Genomic DNA, 14709 nt, shown 5'->3' on the forward strand with positions numbered 1-14709 from the left:
TAGACGTTGTATGCGGAGGGCTGATCAGGTTTAGTTAGATCATTTGACAAATTTCTTGAATAGAAAAGTTTCAAGTTCTTTCCTGAATGTTTTGTAGTTGGGCATCATAGTCAGCAGATTGGAGAGGTGGCGGTCCAGTTTCGCTGCTCTGGTGGCTAGTAGTCTGTTGTATATTTTTTTGCTTTGTATACCTTTGATTGGAGGGTGAGTAAAGTGTGCATGAGTTCTCCTTGGTCTGAATGTATTTTTCCTGATTAGGCGGTTGCTCAGATAGCTTGGTCCGTTTCCATTTAGGGCTCTGAATAGGGTACAGTAGAATTTGTATAGTATACATGCATGTACTGGGAGCCAGTGTGAATCTCAGAATGTTACTAAATTTAGCAGTTTTAATATTGCTAGTGACTTAACATGGATGTTGGGACCATTAACAGCGCAGGATGGGTTCTCTTATTTTATGCAGTAGGTAGGAATGGTCTTTGTGATTGTACTTGGAAAGAGGTGGGTTTTTACCGCTTTCCTGAAGTTGAGTAGACTGGTTATTGATCTGATAGCAGGCGGGATTTGATTCCATAACCTGGGAAGGAAATTAGAGTAAGCGCGCCTGCAGGCAGTTTCCAGTTGGAGGGTACGTGCTGGTGGAGTAGAGCAGTGTTTCTTAACTTGGTCCTGGAGTACCCCCTTGCCAGTCAGGTTTTCAAGATATCCACAATGAATCCACATGAAAGACATTTGCATATAATGGAGGCAGTGTTTGCAAATCAAGTTTATGCAAATTCAGTGTGGGTATCCTGAAAACCTGACTGGCAAGGGGGTACTCAAGGACCGAGTTGAGAAATACTGGAGTAGAGAGTCCTCTTTCGGCTTGTGATCCTAGAGGTCTGTGTGGGATATAAGTTGATAGTTTTCCTAACAAGTAGGCTGGGAGCATATTGTCAAGGAATTTGAAGGTAGTATTTTTAAACCTGTCCTAGGGGGTCCCCCCAGCCAGTCAGGTGGGTTCTCAAGATATCCCCCAATGAACATGCAAGGCAGTCCCGCATATGACAAGAGGTGACAAGCATGCAAATCTGCCTCATGCATGCTACTTAACCTCTGCTTAGCCTTTAAAGCTACCTTACACCTCAAAGATGAAGTCCTGTACTATTTATGTTTTCTTGCCCAGCTTGAAAGAGATAGAGCTTGTATTATCTCTTGCTCCTTTTCGTATAGGTTTACAGCAGTGGTCTCAAACTTGCAGCACGGAGGACCACACGCGGCCCGCCAGGTACTATTTTGAGGCCCTCTGTATGTTTATCATAATCACAAAAGTAAAATAAAACAGTTTCTTGATCATATATCTCTTTAGCTATAAATTACAATATTATTATTAAGACTTAGCCAAAAGGAAAGATTTATAAACTATTTTACCTCATGCAAAATTGTCATTTCTTTAATAAGACATTAACTATTTTTTTCTGAGGCCCTCCAAGTACCTACAAATCCAAAACGTGGCCCTGCAAAGGGTTTGAGTTTGAGACCACTGGTTTATAGCAATTTGGAATGAAATTCCTAGTTATATTAGAGCTCTTTTCTCTCCAGATTTTTTGTAAATCAATAAAAATAATGCTATTTCAACAGTTTTGGGCAAATGGTACTAAGGAGCCTTAATTGTCATTTGTTTAGTAATTCATATGTTAGTTAAACTGATTTCCCTGTTTATTGAAGTCTTATGTAAACTGAGTCGAACCCCTACTTCAGGAGATGATACAGTATATAAATTTAAGGTTTAGATTAGATTGAATGAGAGCCCTAAATAAAGTTGGACACCTTTTTTTGTAACAGCAGAGCTAAAATTGTATCATCATTTTTTTCATAGACTGATCAGAAATGTCAATATATGTTGAAATCTTTTCAGAAAAAAAAAAATTGTTGCAGAGAAAGCAAAGAAAGAAAGCAGGGTAGTTTAAAAATATTCTTCAAACAGTTGGTAGATCTTAACACAGCATATGCCATTCTTGTGCAAAGAGAAAATCGCAGAAACTCTGTCCAGACCCCAAAGTACAGATACAGTACTTCATCCCTCACGCTATTCTTTATCCACCATGACAAATCTGAAACAGATGTTTTCTATCTGAACTCGTGGTGGGCATCCAGTCTGAAAATAGCTACATTTTTTTTTCTCTTTTAAACTTCAGCTGTACTTTTGTTGTAATTCACTGGTATAAGCCATAATGCAGTGTAACCTGACAAAAGCAATTTAATCGGGCAATTAACCTAAGCTAGAGCACTCTTACTATTGGAACATATGTTTACATTTTTATGGCAGTACGTCATCTGCCATTTGGAACGATGCTAGCGGTTAAGCATACTGAAACTATTGAAACAATATATCCACACTCATAGCTACTGTATGGGCGGCTTCTGTACCTGGGTTCTTAGCATTTCAGTGAGTCCAAAATTCTTATCAGCTCTTGGCTTACGTACAATGCTGCTGTCTCTTCTTTCAGTCTGTTATTGTAATTGAAACAATAATTCATAAGAACATAAAAAATTGCCATATTGGGACAGACCGAAAGTCCATCAAGCCCAGCATCCTGTCTCCAACAGAGGCCAACCCCAGGTCCCAAGTACCTACCTAGATCCCAAGTAGTAAAACATATTTAAGAACATAAGAACATAAGAAGTTGCCCCCGCTGAGTCAGACCAGAGGTCCATCTTGCTCAGCGGTCCGCTCCCGCGGCGGCCCATCAGGCCTTGTGCCTGAACAGTGGTCCCTGATTAATTTTGTAACTTACCTCTAATCCCATCCCTATAATCTACCTCTACTCTTATCTGTACCCCTAGGAATAAGCTGTGACTTCTCTTTTAGGAAATTATCCAAACCTTTATAAAAACCTACTACACTAACTGATTTCAACACATTCTCCAGCAACGAATTCCAGAGTTTAATTACACATTATGTGAAGAAATATTTTCTCCTTTTTATTTTAAATCTACTTCTTAGTAGCTTTATCGGATGCTCCCTAGTCTTAGTATTTTTGGAAAGAGTGGACAAGAGATTCACATCTACCCTTTCAACTCCAATCAGTATTTTATAGACCTCTATCAAACCACCCCTGAGCCGTCCCTTCTCTGTACTTTTTCTAATTCCGCTATATCTTGTTTGAGATAAGGTGACCAGAACTGCACACAGTATTCAAGTTGCAGACATACCGTAGAGAAATACAAGGACAGTATAACATTTTCATTTTTGTTTTCCATTCTTTTCTTGATAATTCCTAACTTTCTTTTTGCTTTCTTAGCCACACATTGAGCTGAGGGTTTCAGCGTATCTTCAACAATGACACCTAGATCCTTTTCCTGGGCAGTGACTCCTAACATAGAATCCAGCATCACGTAGCTTTAGTTCTAGTTCTTCTTTCCCACATGCATCACTTTGCACTTGCTCATAAGAACATAAGAAGTTGCCTCCGCTGAGGCAGACCAGAGGTCCATCTCACCCAGCGGTCCGCTCCCACGGCGGCCCATCAGGCCTATTGCCTGAGCAGTGATCCCTGACTATTTCTATAACTTACCTTTTACTCCTATCCCTATAACCTGCCTCTACTCCTATCAGTACCCCTCAATCCCTTTGTCCTCTAGGAACCTATCCAAACCTTCTTTGAAGCCCTGTAACGTGCTTCTGCCTATCACAGCCTCCAGAAGTGTGTTCCATGTATCCACCACCCTCTGGGTGAAAAAGAACTTCCTAACGTTTGTTCTAAACCTGTCCCCTTTCAATTTCTCTGAGTGCCCCCTTGTACTTGTGGTTCCCCATAATTTGAAAAATCTGTCCCTGTCTACTTTTTCTATGCCCTTCAGGATCTTGAAGGTTTCTATCATGTCTCCTCTAAGTCTCCGCTTCTTCAGGGAGAATAGCCCCAGGTCTTTCAGTCTTTCAGTATATGAGAGGTTTTCCATGCTGACAGACTGAAAGAGCTGGGGCTGTTCTCACATTAAATATTAGCTGCCATTTTGACACCCAGTCTTCCAATCTCATAAGGTCCTTTTGCAATTTAACAACTTTGTGTCATCAACAAATTTACCCTCTCTTTAAACGCATAGTGTGGGTTTAGTGCCAGCAGCGGCGGTAACTGCTCCAACGTGCATAGAATTTTTATGAGCGCCGCTGCCGGTGCTAAAACCCACACTATGCATTAGTAAAAGAGGGGGTTAATTATTTCACTCATTATTCCCATCTCTAGGTCATTGATAAATATGTTAAAAAGCAGCGGTCCCAGCAGAGACCCCTGGAGAACTCCACTATTTACACTTCTTCATTGAGAATACTAACCATTTAAATCTACTCTCTGTTTTCTGTCTTTCAACCAGTTCTTAATCCATAATGGGACATTATCTCCTATCCCATGACTTTCTAATTTCCTCAGAAGTCTTTCATGAGGTACTTTGTCAAATGTCTTTTGAAAATCCAAATATGGAATATCAACTGGTTACCTTTATGCACATGTTCATTCACCCCTTCAAAGAAACGCAGTAGATTGGTGAGGCAAGATTTTACTTGACTAAATCCATGTTGGCTTTCTCTCATTAATCCATGTTTATGTATATGTTCTGTCATTTTATTCTTTACTAGTCTTATAGCCCGTTACATTAACGGGTGCTAGAAGATATGTCTTTATTTCTTTTTCTCTCTCTCCTTAGCCGCTTTCTGTATTTCTGTCTTTCTTTTTCCTCGGCTGACCACCCATTCTCCCTTCCTTTTACCTTCCCTGTGTCCACCATCACCCCTTCACTGCTCCCCTTATCCAGCAGCAGCCCTTCTGCCTTTTTTTAATCTCCCCCTGTCCAGCAGCACCTCTTTCCTGTCCCCCTGTCCAGCAGTAGGCCTCCCTTCCTTTTTCTTCCCCCGTCTCTTCCCCTGTCCATCAGCACCTCTTTCTTGCTCCCCCGTCCAGCAGTAGGCCTCCCTTCCTTTTTCTTCCCCCCTAGCACCTTTTTCCTGCTCCCCTGTTCAGCAGTAGGCCTCCCTTCCTTTTTCTTCCCCCTAGCACCTCTTTCCTGCTCCCCCGTCCAGCAGTAGGCCTCCCTTCCTTTTTCTCCCCCCATCTCTTCCCATGTCCAGCAACACCCCTTACCTCGCATGTGCCCTCTGCCGACAGCCGCCACGGCCTGTAGCCGCCGACAGCCGCCACGGCCTGCAGTCGCCAACAGCCACCGTGGTATGCAGACGCCAAGAGCCTCCACGGCCGACAGCCTCCGCGCAGCCTGAAGCCGACAAAACCCTAAGCTGGGCATGCGCACTCCTACCTGCGGGGACCTTCAGCGCACGGAAAACGGGAGCATGCAGGTAAGAGTGTGCATGCGCGGCTTAGGGTTTTATTATATTAGATAATAGTCACTACCATTTTGCCCAGCACTGACTTCAGACTCACCGGTCTATAATTTCCCGGATCACCTCTGGAACCCTTTTTAAAAATTGTTATCACGTTGGCCACCCTCCAGTCTTCTGGTACTATGCTGGATTTTAAAGAAAAATTACAAATTACTAACAATAGCTCTGCAAGTTAATTTTTTCAGTTCTATCAGCACTCTGGGATATATACCATCCGGTCCATGTGATTTGCTACTGTTCAATTTGTGAAACTGACCCATTACATCATCCAGTGTTACAGAGATTTGTATGAGTTTATCTGCTTCATTAGAATTGAATACCATTTCTAGCACTGGTAACTCCCCCCACATCTTCTTCAGTGAAGAACAAAGCAAAGAATTCATTTAATATCCCTGCTATGGCCTTGAGAGCCCCTTTTATCCCTTGGTCGTCTAGCGGTCCAAGCAATTCTGTTCCCGGCTTCCTGCTTTTAATATACCTAAAAAAGTTTTTAATTATGTTTTTGCTTCCAGTGCAATCTTATTTTCTCCTTCCTTATTCGCGCCTTGCATTTGACTTGACATTTATTGTGCTGTTTACAATTATTTTCAGTTGGAACCTTCTTCTACTTTCTGAAGGATTCCAAGTTTATTAAAATTTGACTACCCAGCACCTTGGGAAAATCATCAGGGCGGCTTACAATCTAAAATACACTAATGTGCATATATTAGATACAATAAAATCATAATTAAAACATAACGGATCAACACGGCATAAAGGATAGGGGGTGGAACTACGTAATATAATAGGAAAAGAAAAAGAGTGGGGGGAAAACTAGGGAATTTCCATTTTACATGTTACCTCCTACACTGTACGTTGAAAGGGAATTTAACATGCATCCGCAAAAAGAAATATTTTCAGGTCTGCCTTGAAGTTAGGGAAGATAACAATAATGGTAATAAATTCCACAACTTTGGACTTTTAACTGCAAAGACAGCATCCCTAATGTATTTGTGAACTATTTCCCTATAGGATGGAACATTTAAGTTTGTTGACTGATTTTATGGTCCTAGCCGATGTATATGGAGTCAATAGGCATGCTAGGGAAAGTGGTTATTCTGCAATTAGGGCCTTGAAAGTTAAGAGTAATTTGTAAGTAATGTGATGTTTGACTGGAAGCCAATGGGCTCCCTTCAGAAAAGGTGTGATATGATCAAATTTATGAAGGTTATGAATAAGTCTAATGGCTTTATTCTGTATGATCTGAAGTCTATGTAAATCCTTCTGGCATAAGCCAGCACATAGGGAGTTGTAGTAATCTATTTGTTGAATCACTAATGAGTGCACGAGAATATTTAGTGCTTCTGGGAACAGTAAAGAACATATAGATCTAATTAAATGTAGTTTATAAAATGAATTCCTGGCTACCTTTTAAATATGAGAATGGTACATTAATTTAGAATCTAAGATCACCCCCAGAATTTTAGTGTTTGTTATCAATATGATCGGTAGATTTCCCTGTTTTATCTGCAATGACAGAACTATTGGGCCATGCGAAGAAAAAATCATTGATGTTGATTTGTCAGGATTCAGTTTTAATCTTTGAATATGCAACCAGTTCGTAATATGGCTAAGATTCTTGTTCAGAGTGGTAATTTCCTGTATTGAACCTGATTCAAATTTGTATAGAATCTGACCCCAGTTCATTTATAGAAGTTAGATAATTCTAAATCTAATAGATGCTGGTACTGTCTTCTTGACATAGGGACACTGGATCATATATTGTTCTATTGTCCCTTGATACTTAATTTTTGGAGGTTAATTTGAGGACAAATTAATATCATTTTGGAGTCGTCAATTCCATTGACATATGAGGTTATCATATATGGGACATTATTGCATCTTAAGCCCCCATTAGACCGTTATAAAGGCCGACTATTCCTGATTATGACCGGGATTACCATGTAAATGGTTACTCATAATTGGAAAAATTATGATCGCCTCAATTTTTCTTTTTGGTGGGTGAATTTATGCCTATGTTACAGGTACAAGAAAATGAACACAGATATGTTGGGGCATAGTAATTCATTTAAATTGGTTTGGGGCCCATTGGCGTCTTTTATTACTTCATTATAGTTGCCTTTTATCTCTTTTTGTTTATTTTCACACACATCCGGGTAGGGTGGGTTATATCTTTGCTTTGTTTTATTCCTTGATGAAAATGTATTGGAAGGGACTGAGGAGGGGGGTTATTCTTTATGCATTGTTACTGATTATGAATATAAGTGTTCTGCACTTTTGTTGGTCTTAAAAGTCAATAAAAATTTATAAATAAAAACAAAGTTGTATAGAATCTGAATGTTGGCATATACGAACATTGTGAAGCCTGGTGACTGTGCCAGTGTCAGTAGCAGTCCTAGATATATGTTAAACAGGAGCAGCAATAGAATCAACCCTTGCGAGAGGCCTACACTCATTCCAAAAAATTTTGACTCTGCTTCCCCCATTTTCACGATGTTAGTCCTGTTTTGGAAATAAGAGGGGAACCATTCTAAGGCAATCTCGATAATTCCTAGCTCCTGCAGGCGAAGAAGCAGGAGCGAGTGATCAACAGTGTCAAATGCTGATGAGAGGTCTAGAGAGATCATCAATACATCCTTAAAGTGATTCATTGCTTTATGGATACAAGTTGTTATTCTGAGCAATGGTGGTTTCAAAAAGCCGTCTGCTGTGGGTGCCACACATTGGTTTTAGTTATGAAATCTTGAAGTTGCTGGTGAACCTGTTGCTTCTACTATTTTAGCCATAACTTCCTTCAGCTCAATCGTTAACCACGCCAGCTGCTGTTTGGTCTTCCTTCCTCCTTTTATAATACATGGAATATATCTAGTCTGGGCTTCCAGGATGATAGTAAATCTAATACTGCAGCACCTAAATCTAGACAGGAAATCTAATATTGCAGCACCTAACTTAAAAAATGAGACTTTGATAACATGAGAATGATAAAAAAGAAACTTAGAGGGGCAGCTGCAATGGTCAAAAATATATATCAGGTATGAATATTATTTAAAAATAAGTTAGGTGCTGCAGTATTAGATTTCCTGTGCAAACTTATTCCAGGGATTATATCAAATCTTATCATGCTATGATCACTGTTATTAAGCGGCCCCAGCACCATTACTTTCTTCACCAATTCATGTGCTCCACTAAGAACTAGATTTAGAACTGTGTCATCTCTTGTTGGTTCCTCAACCAGCTGCTCCATAAAGCAGTCCTTGATTTCATGAAGGAATTTTATCTCCTTAGCATGCCTTGCTAATACATTTACCCACTCAATATTGGGGTAGTTGAAATCACGCATTATTACTGTGTTACCCAGTGTGTTATTCTCCCTAATTATTGATAACATTTCAGCATCTGTCCGTTCATCCTGGTCTGGCGGATGGTAGTATATGCCTATTACTATCCTTTTTCCTCCTACACATGGAATTTCTACCCATAGGGATTCCAAGATGTGTGTCTGCTCTTGTAGTTTTCAGTCCATTCAATTCAAGGCCCTCCTTAACATACTGCATAATGCTACACCTCCACTGATTCAATCCACCCTATCACTATGATGTAACTAGTGCAGTTGGTTATATTCCAGGTTTCAGAGATGCCTATTATATCTATCTTTTCATTTAGTGCAATATATTCTAGCTCTCCCATCATGTTTCATAGGCTTCTGGCATTTGCATACAGCCATTTCAAACAGTGTTTGTCATATCTATTTACAATTTGCTCAGAAGTTGGCATAGATAATTTGCAATCTTTAAAATTAACCTGCTCTGTATTTAAGGAAACCTGTGTTGCAATCTCATTATCGGGATGCTCTGTCTTCCCTTTTATGATGATATCTTTTAAAGATACCTATAGATTCAAAGGGACTAGTTGCCAGAGGGTAGCAGCCTTGCAAGCTTTGTCCTATAAGCAGAGAAAATTATCCTCACTCTCATTGTCTCTAATTCTTTACAAATGCATGCTTTAGCAGTTTGCCTAGGGACTTGAAGGAACTTAAGTTATGTACTTATGTAGCTATCTATTTTGTTTGGTGGGGGTTAAAATAAGTATATGTGTGCATATGTATGTGCTGTGTGATTTCCTTATATTTAAACAGGTGTGCGTGTGTATACGTATATAATCCCAGTGCACAGGGCATCCTGGTTTACACCAGGCATGCCATGTTTGGAATGTGTCTGCAGCAGGAATCTTAGGCAAGCAAGCTGCTTAGCTCCACAGTCCATTATCTACATTAATGATGGAAATGAACATATAGTCGGAAGTTTCTCTTTAGTATTCCCTGAACCATCCATGCTTATTGGCTGGAATGTAGAAAATGAGATGAACCCTCCAATGTTTATGTGCATTTCTCTTTGGCAATAGTGTTTGTTCCTGGTATGGTGCCTTTATTTTCTTTGCGGGGAAGTGATCTCTAGATAGCAGGTGTCAGGCAAGAGATCAAAGCAGTTAGAATCTTCTCCTGCATATGTATTAGATTAATAGGCACAGGTCCACACAAATCCTCTCTTGTTCTCTTTTTAGCAAACCAATTAAAAAAAAAAATTCAGTTTTATAGTATTATATGTTTACTGTTTGAACAACTTCCTCAAACCAGGTTCAGCAAACATTTCACACATTTCAGCTCCTTCAGAATCAGGGCAAAGATCCTGGAACAATGATCCCTGGGATTTTTTCTGGTCATTGCAGTGACATTATAGGGCCTGAATTTGACTGAAGCATTATACAACCATGCCAACTGGAAAGTTTTCAGCCACCTGGCTGTTTTGGGGTTTCTTTTTTTTCCTTTCTTTCATTTTCAAGCCAGCTACTGGTAGACGTTAAAAACTAGCAAGGAAAAAGCTGGTTTATGTGTTGCACATGGGTAACATGTAAACAAACTGTGGCAAATACCACCTTCCAAGTCAGTGCTCTTAATGGTGCAGTTGTTTGCAGGCTAACAGTATGAGGAATACATGGCATCCCGCGGGCTCCTGTGGCTTTAAGAGGGCAGACAACCTACTGCTAGTGTTTGTTTACTTCAATTGCAGGCATGGATTTTTTTTTTTTTTTTGGGGGGGGGGAGTCTAGAGCAGGCTTGTCCAACCTATGGCTCGTGCCAGCCAGAATCCAGCCCACTAAGTGCTTTTTTTTTCTGGCTCTCGGACGCTTGGCAGTTCTTGTGGTGCTTACAGTGGGATTCTTGTCTCTCTGTTATGACTCGGTGCTCTGTAAGCTTGAGTCACACAGTGCTGAAAGTTCGGATTGGTAATGTAGTTTCAAGTCTTACAAATTTCCTGAATTTCTGACACCATGCAGCTCGAGCTTGCAGAGAGCCAATGTGCAGTGGGGAAGCAGGAATCCCACTGTTTCCTATGCAGCTGAAGCCAGGCAAGGAGAAAGGGACTGAGTGAACACTAGAAAGGGTGATGGTACATGACAGACAGCAAGAGAGACTGGATGAAGGCTGAAAGAGAGGACAATACGCCATCATAGTTTGCCACTATTCGATTAAACTTGTAGCAAAATATAATGGTGCATGTTTTGTCTCTCTAAATGTTACAAGAAGTTAAATGCAGTCCCTGATAGAAAAAGGTTGGACAAGCCTGGTCAAGAGCAATACTAGCCAGAGCATATAAGATGAATCACTAAGATCAGGTAGGAAGGGAGGGAGGGAGAGATAAATTGGGGGGGGGGGGGGGTAGGAGGATCTGGGGTGCCAGGGATAGCTTAGGTATGGCAGGTGGGTAATTGTTTTGGTACTGTTAGTCGGTATTTGATTTCTTGTGTTTTTGTCTTCTCTATGGTTGATATGGATTATAGTTCCCATTTCCAAATACCATTGGGATCCCTGAGGTCTTGTTAGCCTCCTGGCCCAAAGCACATTCTTCCCATGTGCAGCATCTTTCCTTCCTTATGTTCCCTCCCCCCTCTCCTATCCCAATGACAACTCTTACTGCATCTCTCCCTTTCTCTCCTCCACCCCATGTCCCAAATACTTCTTCCTCTCTCCCCTTTCCCACCATGTGCAGCATCTTTCCTTCCTTCTCTTCCCGCCCCCTACCCCACTGACAACTCTTTTATGCATTTCTCCCTTTCTCTCCTCCACCCCATGTCCCAAACACCTTTTCTGTCTCCCCTTTGCCCTCTCCCCCCACAATGTGCAGCATCCTTCCTTCCCTCCCATCCCCTTCTTCACCCCACTAACAACTCTCCCTCCCTAAGGTCTTCCTTCAATTGGTCGTGGCAGCAGCAGCAATTCCGAAACACTTCCTGTCACTAACCCAGAAACCTCTCTCTGGCAGAGGAGAAGCTTCCAGATTAGTGGCAGGGAGTGTGTAGGAATCGCTGCCAGTTCCACGACCCGTCGAAGCAATGGCCATCGTTGAGGAAGAAGATTCTGTACACAAAGAGGCAAATTCTTCATGATTGTTCAATTCTGTGGAAATTCTGTGCTGCGCAGAATTCTGCCAGGAGTAAGTATTGTAAGTCAGATGACTGTATTTCATACTCCTGTGTAAGTTTTCTTTGAAAGTTTGATACAGCTTGGTTTCAGCAAAATCTGAGAAAAAAGGGGGATGGGACTTATTTATTTATTTAAAAACTTAATATACCGCCTGAAGTCACAGCAGTTTCCAAATAAACATACATAAAGCAAAAACAAAAAAACAACAATACAAATCATTCATGAAATAATACAATACAAATCAACATGAAAATAATACTTACAAATTCTTCAGTAATGTGTTTGAAAAAAATGTTACAAAAATGCCCAAACAACATGATTACAATCAACACGGTTTACATATTTTAAGATAGGTACTTACTTTGTTCCTGGGTCAATGAAGGGTTAAGTGACTTTGCCCAGAGTCACAAGGAGCTGCAGTTGGAATCAAACTCACAACCTCAGAGGCAGCTGCTCTAACCACTAGGCCATTCCTCCATTCTGAAGTCCTTCATTGCTGAGCAGTTAAAGTAGTTAGAGATGTAGGGTTCCTTTTATCAAGCAGTGATAGAGCCTTTTACCATGAGCTGGCAAGGTAAATATTCCGATGCTTGTTCAATTCCTATGAGCATTGAAGTATTTTTCTTGCTGGTGCACGGTAAAAAGTTCTACTGCTGAATTTGAAAAATTGTCCTGTTCCAAATGTATGGGTAAAATGAATTTTTCTTATATTTTTGTTTAAATTTTCCCCCCTCTCTTTTAGTCCTCTTAGGGCACACATCAGCCTCTATAATGTGGGCTAGCATATGATTTAAAGAAGTTATTTCCTTAAAGGTTTTTTTTCCTTTTTTTATTACTGTTGTTTAGCTGAAATCTATGGGCTCCTTTTAATAAGCCGCGTTAGGGCATTGATGCACGGAATAACGCATGCTAAATTGCCGCGCGCGATAGATGCTAACGCCAGCATTGAGCTGGCGTTAGTTCTAGCCACGCAGTGTGCGTTTAGCACGCGCTAAAATGCCGCCTGCGCTAAAAACGTTAACGCAGCTTAGCAAAAGGAGCCCTATATGTTTTGTTATTTGTTATGCTTGTAACAAATTATTAAAGTAATAAATATAAAATAAATTAAAAGGTTCTACCACTGCTTGATAAAAGGAGCCCATAAATTTCAAGTTAGGTATAGGAGGTTTATAAATACATCTTATATGGTGTGTGTGTGTGTGTGGGGGGGGGGGGTGTTAATGATGTTGTCTAGTTATGTCTATGTTACATGTGGAAATCGCAGGGAATGTAAGATATTATATATGTGATATGTAAACTGCATAGTTGTATGAGGTATATACATTTTTCAAAATTTTTTTTTTTTTTTAAATTCTTTATTCATTTTCAAAATTACATTAAGTGTTAAATGTATTCATTCACATTGACAATAAATACATCATTTACAAACAATCATTAGTACATTACATAAATTCTTATCCCTTCCCCTTTCCTATCCCTCCCATCCATATATTCCATTACCATATAAAACATGAAATAATAAAATTCCCCCCTCCCTATACCTTAAATTAATAAATATAAGGGAAACAATTTTCAATTAATCTTTACAATATTTTGTTAATGGTTTCCACACATCCTGAAATTTCTTAAAATATCCCCGTTGTAATGCAATAAATCTTTCCATTTTATAGATATGGCATAAAGAGTTCCACCAAAAGTTATAATTTAATCTCTTCCAATCCTTCCAATTATTACTTAATGTAATTTTGAAAATGAATAAAGAATTTAAAAAAAAAAGAGGTATATAAATTTTTAAATAAATAATAAATAAACTTATGAGACTGAAGCTATTTTTTCCATGTCGTAATTTCTGGTTCTGATATCCCTGTATGGTCCAGTTGATAGCTTTCTTTTGTTGTCCAGGAAGAGAAAAATGAGAAGCTGCTTGTAATGTGCAGGGTTAGCTTTCTCAAAACAAAACTAAGGACTCCCTTTACGAAGGTGCGCTAGCGTTTTTAGCGTGCGCTACATGGAAAATACCAACGCCAGCCTTACGGAGGCGTCAGCATCTAGCGCGTGGGGCATTGTAGCGCGTGCTTAGTGCACGCTAAAAACGCTAGCGCACCTTCGTAAAAGGAGCCCTAAGTAAAGGATATAAATTCAAAGTAAAGCCAAGGCCTGGTGCCACAACACAGACAAGAAGAATGTCAAAATGCACATCATAAATAAACAAAAATTGTATTTATAACGTAAGTTGCAGGAGCTCAAAGTGAGCATAGCTTCTTTTAGTGAAAGCTAACCAGCAGTGGTGTCAGGTCAAAAGCGCGCCGGGACAAAGGCGCGAGCAGACAATTGAGCACAGCGCGGAGGCGCGTGCCGAAGAAAATTACTGTTTTTAGGGCTCCGACAGGGGTTTTTGTTGGGGAGCACCCCCAGTTTACTTAATACAGATCGTGCCGCGTTGTGGGGGGTTTGGGGGGTTGTAAACCCCCCACATTTTACTGAAAACTTCACTTTTTCCCTGTTTTTAGGGAAAAAGTTAAGTTTACAGTAAAATGTGGGGGGTTACAACCCCCCAAACCCCCCACAACGTCAGCGCGATTTGTATTAAGTAAACTGGGGGTGATCTCCAACAAAACCCCCCGTTGGAGCCCCTAAAAACAGAAATTTTCTTCAGCACGCGCCTCCGTCTTGCGCTCAGTTGTCGGCATGCGCCTTTGTCTTCCGTGTTGTTGTCTATGAACCCCAGCAGCCTCTCTCTTCTTTGCAGTTATACTGTAGCTTCTGGGCATAAATGAAGGACTGAATTCTATATATTGCGCCTAAAATATATTGTGCCGAAATAAAATGCTATTCTATAAGCCGCGCTTAAATTTAG

The sequence above is a fragment of the Geotrypetes seraphini genome, chromosome 1 (assembly GCF_902459505.1).
Source record: "Geotrypetes seraphini chromosome 1, aGeoSer1.1, whole genome shotgun sequence".
Classification (NCBI taxonomy): domain Eukaryota; kingdom Metazoa; phylum Chordata; class Amphibia; order Gymnophiona; family Dermophiidae; genus Geotrypetes; species Geotrypetes seraphini.